Source organism: Bison bison, unplaced genomic scaffold (genome assembly GCF_000754665.1).
Source record: "Bison bison bison isolate TAMUID 2011002044 unplaced genomic scaffold, Bison_UMD1.0 scf7180017864266, whole genome shotgun sequence".
Classification (NCBI taxonomy): Eukaryota; Metazoa; Chordata; class Mammalia; order Artiodactyla; family Bovidae; genus Bison; species Bison bison.
Genome location: NW_011494838.1, coordinates 2,583,123 through 2,594,646, shown reverse-complemented (window position 1 = coordinate 2,594,646; position 11,524 = coordinate 2,583,123). Strand labels below are relative to the sequence as shown.

Below are 11,524 nucleotides of genomic sequence, written 5' to 3'. Positions count from 1 at the left end.
TCTATGTGTTTTCCTTATGCCTGTCCTGGAAGTGATTCTGTGTTTCACAGTCCTGTTTATCATGCACTGCTCTGCAGGCTGATTACCCAAGGGGAGAAGGCTGCCCTTCAGAGAGAAAGGAGCCTTGGCTCAAGGGTGACCAGGGCAGGTGGTGAGGGGCTGACTGTTCAAGGGTAGTGTGAGTGTCTCACTCTTCCGGCTGCCCTTTCTGTGTCAGAGAAAAGTGCCCTCTGGCACACTGGCGAAAAACAGAGCAAGGACTTGGTAACTACGAGCCGTGTCCAAGAGTGCTATTAAACAACTCCAAAGTTGAGTTTAATTGGATCGGAGTGCCTTCGGTGGTTTTAGCATGTTAAATATTTCAGATTTTTACATATGCTTGCCCTTTCTTCCGAAGAAGGCAATGGCACCCCACTCCAGTACTCTTGCCTGGAAAATCCCATGGGCAGAGGAGCCTGGTAGGCTGCAGTCCATTGCCGGGGGGCCAGCGTGAGGGCCTCCACCCGTGGCAAAGGTCATGAGGAAGGAGGCTCGACATACTCAAAGGCGGGATCGAGCCTCAGGAGTCCCCCTGGAAATCCTCGAGCATCTACCCCCATAACCAGAGCCTGCCTACTTTACTACTTTGTGCTCTCCCCTACACCTCTGACTTTACAGGGGGCTGTCCCCCACCACCTCTTTCGGAGAAGGAGTTAACTTAGAGCTCCAGTTAATAATAATTCCTGGGTGTGATAGGAGTGTTTCAACCTACAAACTCCTCTGAAGTTTCTCTAGCCTGCCTGACAGGCTTGTCCGGTCACATTTGATTGCTCAAAGCCTCCCAACCATGAGAGGCACGAGATACTTTAAACCTTCTAAAAACAGGTTCCTTAGAGAAGTTAGAAAACTATTAGTATAAGTATAGTGGGCTGATTAGAAATTGTATTGGTGAAGGGTTTTTCATTTGTTGAGCCAATGTTTACTGCTAAGTCTCCACATCCCCTGCCCTTATACACATTAGTGAATATATAGAAGAAATAAGTATTAACCTTTGATATTAATTATGTTAGACCTTAGGCTAAGCAAATTCTTTCCTTAATTAAAACCCACTACACCCTCACCCTATAGGAATGTAACTTTATCTGGTACCTTCAGAAGGTGGCGTCTGTTTCAAAAATAATCACCCCTGGAGAAATAAGTGTTCTGGTTGACTGACCGCTGTCACAAGGAGAGGATCATAAATTGTCAGCAGGCCCCCCTGGCCAGAAAATAATGTAATACCCCTAAGACCTCTGTATGCATTTGTATGAAGCACCTGACTTTGATAAAAGTCAGGACTGCTGTCCCCACATGACTTTTGTATAACATCTCAGTGTATAAAAACAGACTCTGGAAAAATAAAAAATAGGATCAGTTCCTCAAAAGACTGGTGTCCCCATGTCGTTCTCTCTCTCAAACTCTGGCTGAGTTTCCATCTGGAGCACAGGGCCTGCCAAGCTTACTAATTTTGCCTGGGCTTCTAAGATCCGACTGGAGAGGCCTCAGTGTCTCTCCTTCAGGGGAACGGAAGGACGCCTGTGGCCTACCTAAGTGGTGCAAGCTTCTTGTCTTGAAGTATTATTGGTTTCCCGCGTAAACCAAGCTACTCAGCCTCTTTTCTCCACTGAATTTTCCTGCTGAGCTATCCTCATTCTATTAGTCTTTATATCTCTAATTAATATTTAATTAAAGCTATCGTATCCTGATCGCCAAAACCGTCTCCCCTTCGAACTCCCTGGATCAGCCAGGGCTGGACCTTGGCAGTGCATGTGGTCACGAAGAGTCGGACACGACTGAGTGACTTCACTTTCACTTTTCACTTTCATGCATTGGAGAAGGAAATGGCAACCCACTCCAGTGTTCTTGCCTGGAGAATCCCAGGGACAGGGGAGCCTGGTGGGCTGCCGTCTATGGGGTTGCACAGAGTCGGACACGACTGAAGTGACTTAGCAGCAGCAGCAGCAGCCCTTTCTTCATTATAAACACCTCTCTGCCTCGCTCAATCTGATGGGTGGAAATCATCGTTTAAATAGCTTTAACAAATTTACATAAGAGCATACACGTTAACATTCCAGTAAATGCCTCTGAAAAGTGAACAGAAGGAAATATAAGAAAACTGCTAGTAAAATTAATATAGATAGTTCCAAAATAAGTATATTTTGTAACTGTCTAAACACATCATCAATTTTTAGGACTGATAGGAGGGAGCACTGGCTTGGGATTCAGAGGAGGCATTCTGCATTCTCATTCTCAACCGTACAAAGTGGCTGTGAGAACCTAGATCAGTCTCCCCGTTTCTCCAGGGTCTGATTCTTCTTACCTGGACTCATCTTTAGATGAGGAGCTCAGAGTAGGTCATCCTTAAGAGAGTCAAAGAACTATGGATCTTGCAAGAACAGTATCTGATCCTACTTTCTTATAGGACTTGAACTTGGCAGAACGATGATAAGAAACTAGGGACCAGAGAGTCGAGTAACTGAACTGAGGTGAGCCGGGCCGTGAGTCCCGGGCCTGTGGCCTTCTGACTCCCAGGCCACCCCTGTCCCCACCCCTCAGCCCTTTATTTCTTAACGAGTTCTTGGTCAACAAAGTTATTGAGAATGGTTTAGTGAAAACATACATTGGAAATCTCAGTAATTTATGAGAGATTACCATGACTTTTAATCTCAAAATACACAGTTCCTGTTGTTGTAAAGTCCTCTTTGTATTTAGCTTTAATTGTCCATAAGCCATACCTGTGACAGTGACACATTTAAAATTTTAGATATCATCAAATAACATATCTGTAATTCACCCAGTGATTGTAGCTAATATTCATATAGGCACTGGTATGTGCTTTACATATGTTGACACACTGCATCCTCACCAAAATACTAGAGAGTAGCTTGTATTATTATCTCCACTCTGTTATCAGAAAAATGAGGCCCAGAGAGGTAAAGTAGCTTGCCCAGGAACACACAGCTAAAAGGTGGTAGAGCTGGGATTTAAACTTGGTCATTCCGGTTCCAAAGTTTTTGGCCACACTCCATCTAATTAATATATCATATTTGAAAAATGTTTTAAAATCATAAACAAAAAGTTATTTTAAGAAAAGTTGTACACATACTGAAATTTATGTTATTAATTCATTTTCTAGGATACAATATATACATATTGAGCTAGAAAATATTTTTCACTTAGTGGCATTGATTACATAGTTAATGAAGCAATCTTAAAGTTTCATCATACTAATAGATATACTATATAGTACACTAGAAAATCAAGACATCATTTCTAGGACCATTTAGTCAGGTTAAACGTGTCAAAATAATATAAGTATATAGCTTTGGAAATTTTACAATTTACGGCCAGTTTTTGAGCTGCAGCATTATATTATATAAGGAAAGAGTAGGGATTAATCTGGTCATTAGTGAAGCTGGGCTTCCATTTCAGCTCCGCCATCAAAGGCTGTGTGGTTGAACAAGCTTATACATTTCTCTGAGCCTAAATTTCCTTATATTGAGGATAGGAATGATATAGGACTTAGCAAAGTGCTCCGCACATAACAGGAGAACCGTAAATGTCCCTTCCCTCACTGCTTTGAAGTGTTACATTTTCAAGGCATTACGCAATGTAGAAGCCTCAAATCACGCCTCAGAATATCTTCCAAGTTCTAAGAATAAATGTCAGAGAAAATTCCAAAGCATCTATGTAATATTAAACACTGCTAGCAGACATCTTCCATTTGCATGTTTTTTCCTCTTTTGTATTTCATGCTCAACGTTTTAGGAGTATGGTCAATCTGCCAGTGTCTAGTCCCTGGACTTTGCTGTGGAAGGTGCCCACTAAATTGAATGAACGGTCTAGCATGGTGCTTAGAGCTGGCAGTTGTTGCATCAGTACCCCCATCTCAGTGTGGAAGAGTCCCAGCAGGTGCCACCCTCCATTAGGTAGGAAGGACATTCACTGGCATGTTCAGATTAGCCAAGGAACATCAGCATCTTTCAGTCACATGCTGATGGCTCCATCAGACTGTTCAATAACCCAGTTACCTTCACTGCTTTTAAGAGAAACAACTGTACCAACAAATCATTTAAAATACTTAGGATTAGATGGAATCTTGAAGCCAGGAAAACTCATAATTCCAGTAAAATTTTTTTTTGTTGTCTCAGCAACTTCTGACCCTTCTGGATCCTTTGAATGAAAAAAAAAAAAGTTTCATTTTTTAAAACTATCTTTAAGTACAGAGGTCACACATTGAGCATAATATGTAATTGGTAGTTCTTATAGAAATATTCATTAAGCTCTATGAAACTTTGTTGAAACTGAGCCCATATGGTGTTTATGTGGATTTGAGGCGATGGCTGTCAACTGGTCAGGCTTGTTAACAAAGACTAATGTCTCAGGCAGAAAGGCACATTTTCAACAGACAAAAGAAGCACAGTAGATATCTAGAATATGTTAAATAAACTCCCAGTGAGGTTCTTCTCCACCATGCTTCTTCTTGAACGGACCTCCAGGATAATTTTCAAACACTGCTTACACAATGTCATGCCATGCCCGAAAGACTTCCTGGGCTCCCTTTGTCTTCAAGATCACCTTGGACAGTGCCACAGCAATGGCCTCTGACCTGTTCAATGTCTTCTCTCCGTGGGGAATTCTAACAAGGGAACGATGGGTTCCGTGGGGCCATTTACCTCTATGACAAGTTCATCTGAACCTGCTGTCCCCTCCAAGAACTTCCACGGTGTAAAATAATCCACCAAAGCCGCCACTGATTCTCCTGGGAGTTTCCAGGCCTGGCAGCCACCAGTCCACTCACTGCCATGGTCATCTCTGTACCTTGCTTCTTCCTGGCTCCAGACCTCTGCACCTTTAACATGGACCCAAAACGTGGTCCAACGTCTCTCTATCAAACCCTCTCTGTGGTTTAAAGGCCTCTCTCGGTCTTAAAGACCAAGCTCAGGACCTGCTTTCATCCTTTCATAATTTCCTCCAGAGTAATCTAATAATCATCTCCGGCACTTCCTTCCTTCGGGCTGATCTGCTACTGGTCCTACATCATCCCCTACTCGGCTTACTGTGGTATGTGTGCTTATTAGCCCTTCTGAACTCAAACGCTTATGAAGGACACATCCCGTAATCCCCCAAATAAATCAAGAAAGGCTAAGTGTGGAAGCTCTGGAGAAAGACCTGGATTTGAAGCCTGATTCAGCTAATAATGATGAGTATAACCTGAGTGGCTACTTAATTTCTCTAAGCCTCAGTCTTTTCGTCTATAAACAGGAGATGGTTATATTGACGCTATAAGGTTGTCATGATGATACAAGGCACACCGCGCACTTCTCACTGGTACCACAATTGTACTGCTACAACCCTCGGCACATCTGCCCACGCTTCACAAACAACGAGAGGGTATGAGCTAATATGACTCACTTAAGAGTGTAAAAAGACCACCACGAAAAGGCGTTCTTTAACGGGGCCATCAAAACGTATTTCTACTAACATTAAATTTACACACAAAAAGTCAGTCAGGATAACGGAAGTGTAAAATTACCAATTGTACCCACAATAGATGCTAAATATATACTTGCTTCTATTCAATAATGGATAATTTAATGCCATATTTTACTGGTATTATAATAATGAAAGCTATTCATATAATGAAAATGCCATAGTTAAATTTTTATGTAAATTAGTGGCATACTTACTATAAAAGTTAAGGTAATTTCTTTTTGCAATGGTTTTAGGTTTTCATCCAATGAATAAACTCTAACGTTTACTGTAAGAAAAAAATGGTCATTATTAGAAACTCTGTTCAACTCACAAGCTGACAACATTATTAATAATCCTACAATATGAGGGCCATGAAATTGAAAGTAAAGTTAAGAAAGTAAAAAACATTAAATCCAAGTTCCAAGGGAAAGATGAATCAGGATGTTGCGCATGAACTGCAAAATAGAAAAAAATATTCTTTTCACAAAAAATTTCCTGGATGGGGTTCCTTTAAATATTTCTCTTTTTTGCATTTAAAATATTAAATTTATTAAAAAGTAGTTTTATACAAACTTTTGTATTTTTAACCACTGGTAGATAAGAAAGACTGCAGCTCACTGGTGTCTGAATTAACTATAGAGTAGAGGAGAAAGAACATAAGCAGTAAGTTGTGTTGACAGAACTTAGTGAAGCATTCTCTAATACAAAATCTGCATGTTTAAGTACTGGAGTACAGGGAGGCCTTCCCCAGTGGCTCAGCGGTAACGAATCCTGCAATGTAGGAGATGCGGGTTCACTCCCTGGGTCAGGAAGGCCCCCTAGAGAATGAAATGGTAACCCACTCCAGTGTGCTTGCCTGAGAAACCCCATGGACAGAGGAGCCTGCTGGGCTATATGCATGTGGTGGCCAAAGAGTTAGACACAACTTACCGACTAAACAACAACAAAGTAGGCCTACAACATTCAGGGAAGGCTACTGCAGGCATCAAATTTGAACAAGACCAACCCCATCCCATGCCAAAATCTAAGAAGAGGGAGGAAAACAAAGTTTGGGGGGCTTCCCAGGTGGCTTAAATGGTAAAAAATCTACCTGCCAAAGCAGGAGATGCAGGAGACTCAGGTTTGATCCCTGGTTTGGGAAGGTTCCCTGGAGGAGGAAATGGCAACCCACTCCAGTACTCTTGCTTGAAAAATTCCATGGACAAGAGGAGCCTGGCGGGCTACAATCCATGAGGTTGCAAAGAGTCAGACACGACTGAGCGACTGAGCATGCACACATTTGGACAGAAGGATGGAAGCTTTTCCTTAGATACAGGCACTTCTGATCATGTGTCTAAGAAATAGTTCTGACAGTCTAAAGCCAGGTTAATTGTGTATTGGCAGGGACCTGATGCTAAAATTATGTCAGTGATCTCCATCTTGGGTCCGTCTAGTCAGAACTATAGTTTTTCCAGTAGTCATGTATGGATGTGAGAGTTGGACCATAAAGAAAGCTGAGCACTGAAGAATTAATGCTTTTGAACTATGGTGTTGGAGAAGACTCTTGAGAGTCCCTTGGACTGCAAGGAGATCAAACCAGTCAATCCTAAAGGAAATTAGTCCTGAATATTCATTGGAAGGACTGATGCTGAAGCTGAAGCTCCAATACTTTGGCCTCCTGATGAGAAGAACTGACTCATTGGAAAAGACCCTAATGCTGGGAAAGATTGAAGGCAGGAGGAGAAGGGGATGACAGAGGATGAGATAGTTGGATGGCATCAGAAACTCGATGGACATGAGTTTGAGTAAGCTCTGGGAGTTGGTGATGGACAGGGAAGCCTGGCATGGTGTAGTCCATGGGATAGCAAAGAGTCGGACACGACTGAGCGACTGAACTGATCTCCGTCTTATCTTATTACGTTTATCTAATTAACACCATCTTCAATGGTCATTCATAAAGGGCAGCTGCATTCAGTACATCCCCATTAGATCAACCTTTCTTCCCACACTTGAGATAACTTGTAGACGAAATTTCCCGAAAGAAGACTGAAACCATTTCGAACTGGAAACAAGGAGGCAGACATAGCTAGGTGAACTTTGCAATATAGTTCACAATTTTCAATGTTAGTATGAAACTGAAATATTTTTATAGAGGAAGATGATATTGAGAATTAAAAATTAGATTTTTTAAAGTTAAAATCCAGCCTCTGTATTAAGTTCTATAATACATCACTTTGTTTTTTTAAAAAACTATTTTGAAAGGAGTCTTGGCATCATTCTAACAAAGGTCTTTCTACCTCTAAATTATACTCATATTTTGCTGATTCTTTGTTTTATAATTTAACCTTTAGTTTGTCAGATCTTTACTTTTGTGTATGGTGTAATTTGGAAATTAACTCCATTTTTTCACCACAAAATAAACCACTTGTCCTAATACCATTAATCAGGTATTAACCATTAACCATCTCACTTTCCTCCCAGAAATTATAATTCTTTTTTTATTATACCTGACTGATCTGAATCGTAAATAGATTTGTCTGTCTGAATGACGAGAAATCCATTGTCATAGCGTAGTGAAATTTTTGCTGCTTTTGAAAAATGAGCAGATAAAGCTTCTAAATATACATGTGAAATTGCATTTGGTCCTCCAGATAACTCTTTTGGTTGTATCTGTTAAAAAATTAATGGATGAATATTATATAATTGAGATATTAAGATAATATAATTTATTATGATTATATTAATCATATGTTATTAACTAACTTATATAAATATAAATATATTAAGATAATAAAACAAATGTCTTTTAGGTATATACGAAAATGAGTTGTTATCTATATGTGGCATATAAAAATTTTATAAAATTAAACAGTAAATGTATTTTTCCACAAACACCTCTATATTTTAGTTTCTTATCAAATTTAATTTGAAACAATCACTTTTAAAAAGTTGATCCAGGGTAAATGTCTATTAAAAATGACAATCACTAAAGAATTCAATTTTTAATAGACAAGATAACCAAAAGTCATTAAGAAACATTAAGAAGCTCAAAAGTTAATCAGCAATGGATGAGTGGAAGAATGGGAGGATTCAGATATCAGGTAGAGAATGGACTAAATCACTTATCACATGGTAGTATAAGTGAATAAAATATCTCATATTTATTTAGTTATACCTAGACTTTTATTGAAAATCAAAATCTTTCTTTTCATGATGATTTTCATGTCCATTGGTCATTATATAATTAGTAAGTAGCCCTTTTCAAGTACACTGCATATGATCAGTATATTTTATAGAAATAGAATTTTGACATTTTTTTTTTGAGCATTGTTAGCAAATTTGTTTGGAAGAAAATTTGCTTGATTCAAGTCTAAACAGAAAGTAGTAAAAGCCTATGATAGATACATATGTTAGGGAAAAAAATAATTTTTCTAGAATACCATGGGATTAGAATGTTAAATATAGTTTAGGAAAACAAATGTTCAAAGTGTTCTCTATTAACTTCTCTGAATATTTAAAATCAAGTCAAACCTATTTTTATGCCTCTATATATTAACATTTGTTTTCCTCCTAATAAATAAGTATCTAAATCAAGTATCTAAATTATCTCTTTTTAGTATTTATTGTGTAATTTTAAAACAAGTACATGTGTTGGTTGATTTGGTTTTCAACTCATTTCACCAAATCTTTTCACCTAATAACCTTTATCTGCTTCATTCAACTTTTACATTTTTCTACATTGCCCCCAAGTCAGAAGCAGATTCTCTATTTAACATTTCCCACATACTTGCATGTAAAATCATATGGCACTTATCTCACTAACTAGTGATCTCAGTAGTGCAATGTATCCACATCTTTATCCACATATGTAAAAAGGATCAGTGTGCCATCTACATATGGGTTTTATAAAGAAACATTTTGCATGTAAAAAGAAACTATAAGAAGAAAACATACAGTTAGGCTTGCGGAGCTTTGAAATTTACTTTCTGGACATAAATTAACTTGGTCAGAAGAATGTGTAAAACTTCTGTCAGGATAACTTTTAACAGCAATGGTCACTGGAAATGATTTTGTGTATCCATGAACTTACATTACTACATTTTCAGAGGCTCCAACATAGAATACATTAGGTGCTGAGATAACATATCTGCTGAAACTGTTAAAATTATTTAGTACAACATAATTTTTAATGTTTTTTACTTAACTCAAATTAGCAAATTTTCTTACATTTAACAATATGTGTTTTACTTCTCAAAATTTTATCATCTAGGATAAAGCCAGGACAGTGTCCTGAAAAGCAGAATTTCATTCTAAGGATGGTATTTCAAAGAGGCAGATGGAAATTATTTTAATCAGTTGCAACCAGGGCAACACTTAATAGAGTCCTCTATAAGAAGTAAAAATAGGGATCATGCTTCTGTCTGGAATTTTTAACCAAACATCAGTCAGTAAATTACTCTTCCTCGGGGCATGGGCAATAGTCTGGGAAAATACAGAGTACTAGAATACAAGTTATGCTAGCTCACAAAGTATTCATATTAAAAAGCAGGGAAATAACAGTAGACAACAGAGAAAAGAAATTCACTTGGATTTCTCAGGACTAAAAAGTCAGTTTCATGTGGCATTGATTGAATTCTGCTCTCTATAAAACTATAATCAAAACACATTGTAAATGAAAAGGGGACCCTTCACTTACGTTTGCTCCTGTTCCCAACTTCTTCCCAAGCAGAAAAAAATAAACACTATGCTTAAAATGTCCATGGCTGGGTTAGGATTCAACGGTTGATAAAACCTTTCTTGAAACTGCCCTTTTTGTGTGTGAACTCAGTTTGAAGAATTTGGTTAAATAAGTCCTCAAGTTAATTATTAATATCAGATAGTGGGATCACTGAAAAGGAAACCTAAGAATTTAAATGATAACCTTTTAATGTCCACAGGTAATTTTGGAATTCAAAGCAGAGAAACTTGTTTTGATGACTAAAACAGAAAAGATACCCAAATGGGAGTCTCTAGGAAAAATGTTTCAAAGACGGACACAGACATAATATTTGGAGGCTGCTGTGGTCTTGAACACTTTCCTGATATAGTAAATGCAGTTGATGCCCTGGTCAGATCCCCTTTTCTGGGCCTGGTATATGCACGCTACAGATGCTGGGAATATCAGTTGCTTAACTTTTCTAATTGCTCACTTCTCCAGGGATTACTAATTCACTTCAGCCACTGGACACAGCTTGCCCAGAAATTCCTGAGAAGTTATATCCTTTTCCTGGGACTGGCCCACAGTTAAAATTGACCAGTTCTGGGGATACAACAGACGACTCCCGTGACTCAAGCTGGGACAACCTTGTAGTACCACTCATGCTACAGAGCCTCTCATGGGATCAGGTTGAAGCAAGATCCTGCTTGAAACCACACCTTTGCTTATCTTTTCTCCTGCCCTGTCTTGCTTCCCTCCCTACTTACAAACTTCTCTTAAGAAAAGTCTCGCCATGAACCACTTGCAGAGAGTGTTTCCCAGTCTCAGGCTCTGCTTCTAGGAAACCATTCAAAATTTAATGAACATGAAAGGGGACTATCTTCCTGGACTCTGTGTAGAAAGTCTTAGATACAGAAATGATTCTGAGGTTTCCCTATAGTGAGTCTGGTTTGAATTGTGCCCACAAGACCTGTACTGATCCACTTTAGAGCAGATCTGAAATCCCAAGATAGTCTTCCCAAGTCCTGGGGTGTTCCCAAGGGATTACTCTAATCTACTCTGGGATTAGAATTGACCCATCAGTTCAGTTCAGTTGCTCAGTCCTGTCTGACTCTTTGCAACCCCATGAATTGCAGCACACCAGGCTACCCTGTCCATCACCAACTCTCAGAGTTCACCCAAACTAATGTCCATGGAGCTGGCAATGCCATCCAACCATCTCATCCTCTGTCGTCCCCTTCTCCTCCTGCCCCCAATCCCTCCCAGCATCAGAGTCTTTTCTAATGAGTCAACTCTTCACATGAGGTGGCCAAAGTATTGGAGTTTCAGCTTTAGCATCAGTCCTTCCAAAGAACA

General features: G+C 39.1%; 1 long non-coding RNA gene across 1 annotated transcript; it reads right to left on the bottom strand.

Moving 5' to 3' along the window:
• Positions 1-2,169: 2,169 nt before the first annotated feature.
• Positions 2,170-10,274, bottom strand: LOC104994764. The gene is made up of 4 exons (XR_825989.1): positions 10,169-10,274; positions 5,709-5,779; positions 4,100-4,191; positions 2,170-2,753 (listed from the first exon to the last, which is right to left on the bottom strand). It is a non-coding gene; the product is annotated as an uncharacterized LOC104994764 (long non-coding RNA).
• Positions 10,275-11,524: the final 1,250 nt, after the last annotated feature.